At 44.8% G+C, this 7,037-nt stretch overlaps 1 long non-coding RNA gene across 1 annotated transcript; it reads right to left on the reverse strand.

The window, feature by feature from the left end:
- Positions 1-1,648: 1,648 nt before the first annotated feature.
- On the reverse strand, positions 1,649-4,423 carry LOC127666974 (uncharacterized). The gene is made up of 2 exons (XR_007973754.1): positions 4,267-4,423; positions 1,649-1,871 (listed from the first exon to the last, which is right to left on the reverse strand). It is a non-coding gene; the product is annotated as an uncharacterized LOC127666974 (long non-coding RNA).
- Positions 4,424-7,037: the final 2,614 nt, after the last annotated feature.

Genomic DNA, 7,037 nt, shown 5'->3' on the forward strand with positions numbered 1-7,037 from the left:
ATTAATTGGTCTGTATCCCTTGGTTCAAGAAATGATAAGGCTTAGGTAATGGAAAAGCAGAGTGTATCTCCCAGGTGGAGAGGTACACAGTAAGGGGGGATGGGAATTAATTCTAACACTCCAGCCCGATCCTGCTAGCCTGGGCCTGGGGAGCTAAGTCTACTAAGAACTCTACATAAAGTTACCCTTATGCCAAGAAAATAGGCTATAGCTAAAAATCACTTTAACCCTGATTCTTCACGATGGGTACAGTCTGCACAGCAGTTAAATAGCAAATAGTCAGTGTGGCACCTGCCTGTGATCTAGCAGCAAAGGGTAAGACATAGGGGTTATGAATTGAAGGCCAGCCCAGATTACATAGGGAGACACTGTATCTGTCCCGACGATGAAGAAAGAGGAGTAAACATGCGTCTATGATCTTGCCAGAAAACAGTAGGTGGCAGAATCCACACCGCAAGCTTTCTTTGCTGTTCTTTGACCACACACAGGTTCACAGAGATCAACATTCTTTTTTTTTTTTTAAGATTTATTAATTTCTTATATATGTAAGTACACTGTAGCTGTCTTCAGACACTCCAGAAGAGGGCGTCAGATCTCATTACGGATGGTTGTGAGCCACCATGTGGTTGCTGGGATTTGAACTCAGGATCTTTGGAAGAGCAGACAGTGCCCTTAACCGCTAGGCCATCTCACCAGCCCCCAGAGATCAACATTCTAGCAGCTACTTCTATTCCACTCCACCTTGTTTTCTAAGACAGGGCCTCTCACAGAAGCTGGATCTGACTGGCTTGGCCAGGCTGTCTGGGTAATGAGCCCCAGGGATCTGTTTGCCTCCATCCTGCTCCCTAACAGATAACCCTATAATTAGCGCGGGGGTTGCAGGTTCTCCACTGCACACAGGTTCTGGAGACCCCAAATTGAGGTCCTCCTGTTTGTGCAAAGAAGACTCTACCCAGAGTTGTGTCCCGACTTGGGTATTTTTTGAGACAGGGCCTCTGTATCCCAGGCAGGCCTTGCCTTCCAAGTGCTAGGTTTACAGGTGTGGGTCGCCAAGCCCAGCTCAGATTCCAGGCTTCCTCATCTAGAAACTGTGTTCTAGTCTGTGGGCCTCTGATCTCCTTGTGCTACCAGCAAGCATATCCTCCTGGGTACATGGTGAACTGTCGCTTTTATAAACATTTCCAATCATCACACACTAAAATAGTATCTGTTGGGGTTTTTTTTTTGTGTGTGTGTGGGGGGGAATATTGTCCTTTTTATTTTTTTTCTCTTTCTTTCTCTCTCTCTCTCTCTCTCTCTCTCTCTCTCTCTCTCTTTCTTTCTTTCTTTTTGGTTTTTGGTTTTTTTCAAGACAGGCTTTCTCTGTGTAGCCCTGACTGTACTGGAACTCACTTTGTAGACCAGGCTGGTCTCGAACTCAGAAATCCTCCTACCTCTGCCTCCCAAGTGTTGGGATTAAAGGTGTGTACCACCACCGTCTGGCTTGATTTTTTTTTTCTAACATGCTACAAAAGTTTTTATATTGTGAGAGGTCCTGGTAATACATAATTGTGACACTTAGCATGCGGACTAAGAAGCATTAACCATTTTTAATTTTTTATCTTTATTTTTCTACAACAGAACATAACTACTGTTATAAGCCCCAATCTACTAGTTTGACAGAAACTTTATTTGAACCCTTTAGGGGATTCCAACCTTTGTCCCCACCCTGCCTCCCGTTTTTGCTCAGCATTGGGTCTGAGTTGCAGAGTGCTTTTGAAGGGATCTGGCCGCAGTCGCAGGCTCAACCGGGTGCCGCTGTGGCCACTCACACACCGAGATCTTGGGACAATTCATTTCTTTTTAACGAGACACTGGCCAACAATTAGAACCTTCCAAAACAAACAAGCAGAGAATAAAAACCTGTCCCTCGTTTTACCCTTCTGGATAATTTAGGAAAGATTAAAAAAACACTGCAAAATTACGATGTAAAAATAATTTAAGTAAGAGGGACAGCGTTCCAAGCTACCCAAGGTGACCTAACAGGGGCATTGTCTTACCATGGTGACCTAACAGGGACATTGTGTTATCATGGTGACATAACAGGGGCATTGTCTTACCATGGTGACCTAACAGGGGCATTGTCTTACCATGGTGACCTAACAGGGACATTGTGTTATCATGGTGACATAACAGGGGCATTGTCTTACCATGGTGACCTAACAGGGACATTGTCTTACCATGGTGACCTAACAGGGACATTGTGTTACCATGGTGACCTAACAGGGACATTGTCTTACCATGGTGACCTAACAGGGGCATTGTGTTATCATGGTGACATAACAGGGGCATTGTCTTACCATGGTGACATAACAGGAGCATTGTCTTACCATGCATAACACTTAAAGGCAGCCGGGCGGTGGTGGCACACGCCTGTAATCCCAGCACTGTGGGAGGCAGAGGCAGGCGGATTTCTGAGTTCGAGGCCAGCCTGGTCTACAGAGTGAGTTCCAGGACAGCCAGGGCTATACAAAATCCAAAAAACAAATCCAAAAAACAAACAAACAAAAAAACATTTAAAGTCAGACAAAGTGCATTAAACAGCTGGATCATCAGGTAACAGAGAGCCAGAGGTTCAGGGCCTGCAAAGGTCTACCTTCAAAGGACAACAGTTTTAAAATAGTAAATACGGGGCCTGGAGACATGGCTCATTGGTGAAGAGTACTGGCTGCTTGTGTAGAGGCCTCAGGATTGAGTTCCAGCACCCACATGGTAGCTCAAAACTGCCTGGAACTCCTGTTCCAAGGAATTGTATGACCTTTTCTGGCCTCCAAGGGCACCAGGAAAGCATATGGTGCATAGATATCCTCGAGGGCAAAATACCCCTACACACGGTACAGTAAAGCATCAGTGATGGCATCGCTGTGGAGACTCTGCTTGCACTGGCTCGTTTGGGTGACTTCCTGCTATAGCTTTTGTTAGGCTAATGTTGAAGGTGATTTTGGCCAAAAGTGATTCCTTCAAGCTGTGGTAATTATAAACGGATCAAATTTTAATTACTTCCATTACCGTGGTGGAATTATACACCATGTTGATAATGAATGGCACGAGGGCCAAAGCCAATCAACATTACACATTCACTGAATGACTGCGCGTCTGGTTGCGGGGGGCGGGTCAGCCACAGGTCAGACCCGGAAAGTAGTTGCAGACATGTTCTAGTCCATTACCTTGTTGATGAAAACCATAGCCCTCATCTTAAAGGGACTAGGAGAAAATTTTTTGTGTAGCCATTTTGAGTGACCATGGCTCAGGAACACAGATTTAGGTCACCCCAAATTCCATGTTCCAACGTGGAAGCAGTTTTGTTAAATTTTATACTTTTTCAAAACAAAAAGAAAGTCATTAATCAAGGCAAGATTAAAATACACCAGCGTGTACCTCAAAAAGGTAGGTACAGAAAGATGAAGGGATCTTATCCAATGGTCTCACATGCTATCTGATAACATTCTTAGCTTTTAGGTAGGAGGAAGAGAGTTGCCTGTTGGTCACAGGGTATTAGTTGTGACACAACAGGGCAAGGGATGACTATTCAGGGGCTAAAGCTAGTCTATAGTAAGGTAATTAGGCCTGGACTTGCAACATTCCAACTTCCCCACATCATTGTAGTGCTAATCAGTCTCAGCAAACACACTTTCCATCACCAACCCTACCCCACTCCCAGAATTATCATTCACATTCTAAACTCATCAGAAATCCAGTCTTATTCCCAAAATCTCAATTTCCTGTGCATCAGAAAATAACTCTGAGGCAGGAGTTAGTGACACATGCATTGAATCCCAGAACTTAGGAAGCACAGGCAGGTAGATTTCTGAGTTTGGGGCCAGCCTAGTCTACAGAGTGAATACCAGGACAGCTGGGGCTACACAGAGAAATTCTGTCTTGAAAAACCAAAAGGAAAAAAAAAAGATAACTCCGACCCTGATCCTATAGATGCCAAGGTTGTGTGGTTCCAGGGCACAGACATTGAGTCCTCCCAGGCGGTCCTCCCAGGTACTCCTCCCAGGCGGTCCTCCCAGGTAGTCCTCCCTGGCAAGGCTGCTCTCACTCCATTTGCTCCACTCAGACACAAGCGCGTGGACCCACCCAGGAGTAGCCAGTTCAAACAAGGTCCCAAGACACGAATGAGGAGCAACAAGGCCCTAGAATGTGGTTCACTGAAACCATCTGTCTCTAGGGTGAGCAGGTATCACCTTACAGCTTAGTTTCTCCAACTCTCCCACTGATCACCTAGGGAACTTGCTCAGCTCAGATTCTGATGATCCTGGAGGTTCCGGGTGGGGAAAGTCAGTTTGCATTTACACCAAGCTCCCAGTGGCTGTCAGGGATGCTAGTCTTCCGAGCACCTGCGGAACACAGAGGCATGGTAGTGTAAAGAATCACAGAAGCCAGCTGTGCCACAGAGCCAGACTATGACGTCACCCAGCCCTTCAAACCCTGGGACTCTGCCTCTTCAGAAAGGAGGAAAGCCCTCCTCAGCGGACACAGTCCATGCTTTGTAAAGGACTGCTAGAGTCCCTGGGAAGAGCTTCCCAGGAAAGTTGTTGATTTGTGAGCTGGGTATAAAAGACAGAAGTTTAATGTGCAGGAGAGGACCAGGCACACACAGCATGAAGCCACGTGAGCCCCAGATAGGTAAACAGAAGACATAAAAGAATATGTATGGCCTGTAAGCAAGAGAGATCACCAGGGGCCTCACACACCTGCAGGTGTAAGCTGTGGACTGGACAGCTGAGAACTCGTTCAGCAACACTGAAGTCTGAAGGTGCTAACTAGGCTGTCAGCTGCAGCTCCAACCTGGACCCCACAGGTTCAGAAGCAGCGGTTAGGGGAGGGGCTTGTAAGTCCTCCTGGGGACTGAGGGGAGGCACTGGGAAGGAATCATAAATGGCCCTTTGATCCCAAGTGCCCTTTCTCATCAGCTGTCTGTTAAGATAAGGATACAAAATGACAGACGTGGTTAATTGTGGCAGGCCCCAATAAGGCTGAGATAAGAAAATGCAGCTTTTAAGAATTTTCTGGTACCAGGATGAACTTGAGGATAACTCTTAAAGCATTTAACTTTTCCCCTTACATTTTGAAGAGAGTTAGATACATCTCTGAGCCTATAAAATTTTGCCAGCATTATCGTGAAGCAAAGCTGGTTAGAATGACTCAGCTTTCATACTGAACGATTATTAATGCAAGGGACTTTAAGCAGCGACAAAACAATTCACTGTTTCAAAGAAACTGATTCCCTTTTACATAGCAAAGCCAACACTGTTACCATGACTATTCTTACTGCTTTATATGTTATTACCTAAAAAAAAAAAAAACTCTACATAATAGAAAGTCTTTTATGGGTATATGTGCCTTGCTGGTATATATTTTTAAGTGATATCTTTAATAAACACTAGGTGATTGTGATTGCTATAATTTAGCAAGATCATTGTGATTATTAATAAGAGGCATTTCTTCTCAAAGCCTATCTGAAATACAAAAGGGAAATAGTATTTGATCAAATGTACTTCACTCTAAGGGTTGTGTGTTGTCTTTTCTGATTAGAAGGACCTGCCAGGGGCAGCTTGGCTGAGCACTCAGGGGTTAAGACTGACTGCTGGCAGTTAGTGAATAAAGGGGACCTTTGAAAAGGAGCAAGAAGCAGTGTATGAGAGGGGTTGGGGAGGAAGGGAGGGGAGATTAAGTAATTGTACTGTAATCTCATAAGCAAGAGAAATTATTAAAAAACAAAGAAAGTGCTTGCTGAGCCATCTTGAGGACAATGTTTGGATCCCACATAAGAGGTTGAGAGTCCTACTAAGTAAGGACTGTGACTTTTATCCAGTACCCTCAGGCCTCCCCACACACAGATGACCACACAAACTAACTCTCTGTGCCTCTCCCTGTCTCTGTCTCTCTCTCTCTCTCTGCCTCTCTTTCTCTCTCTCTCTTTTTCTGTGCCTCTCTCTACTTCATACATACTCAAATAAATAAATAATTTAAAAAAGGAGCTACTACTCAAGTCTGTGCCCAACTAATGTGCTGTTGTACTGAATTATTCATTTTAGTGCTTCCTAAGGCTGGTGAGATGGCTCAGCGGGTGAAGACTGTTACCTGACCAGGTTTGACCCCTACCAACCCCCAAGGGCTGGCCTCTGACTTACATCATGGCACACACACAAAATAAATAAGTGTAATTAAAAATATAGCTTCCTAAATTTCTTCTCCATGTACTTGGTCAGCATGTCATTGTCCTAACGGGTAATTGTTTTAACTCCATTAAAATAATGACTCTCGTTAGTGTCATTTTTCACATGTACAATATCATTTAATCTCATAAAAAATGCAAACTTCTCCCAAAATGATCTCCATTTATGGATAAAAACGCCAGTGTTTAGAAAGATCTGGTGACGTGCCTGAGCTCTCCCGGCTGTCAACAGCAAATCCGAGACTCTGGCTGAAGTTACCTGTTACATAAATATTCTAAGTTAAAAAGGAAACCAGGGCATTTTGAAAAATTCTTCAAGGAAAAGAAAATATTCAGAGTTACCTAGAAAAGGCTATCCAATAGCTAGTTCATCAATCACGTCAAGGACACTTAACAGAAAGGAAACCTGAGGAGAATGGGGCCACCTTGGGGCTGGTCTCAGCAGATCCAAAAGAAACACACACTCGGCTCCATAAAACCCCACAGCTTAGCCGGGGCAGCCTTCGAGGGAAGCCGTGTGCGCAGGGAATCAGCGTCTTCCATCTGCCCCTGCGCTGGTGCTACTGGGTGACCCCGCGCTATCATAGCCTTCCATCTTCAGTGCTTCCCTTGGCCACTGCATAACCTACCTACTATGAATCGGTTTAGTCTCTCAGCTGGCCCTGAGCAGTTACTTCTGTCAACACAGGGACAGGAGGTAGAGGAGATTTTCAAGGTTGAGAATAAAATGGAGTGCTGTACGTGCACTTCCGTGATTGCTTGCGTGCTTTTGTGGTTCCTTTCTCAGTCTCATAAACTAAGGAGTCTCTCCTGC

This window comes from Apodemus sylvaticus, chromosome 16, assembly GCF_947179515.1.
Source record: "Apodemus sylvaticus chromosome 16, mApoSyl1.1, whole genome shotgun sequence".
NCBI lineage: Eukaryota > Metazoa > Chordata > Mammalia > Rodentia > Muridae > Apodemus > Apodemus sylvaticus.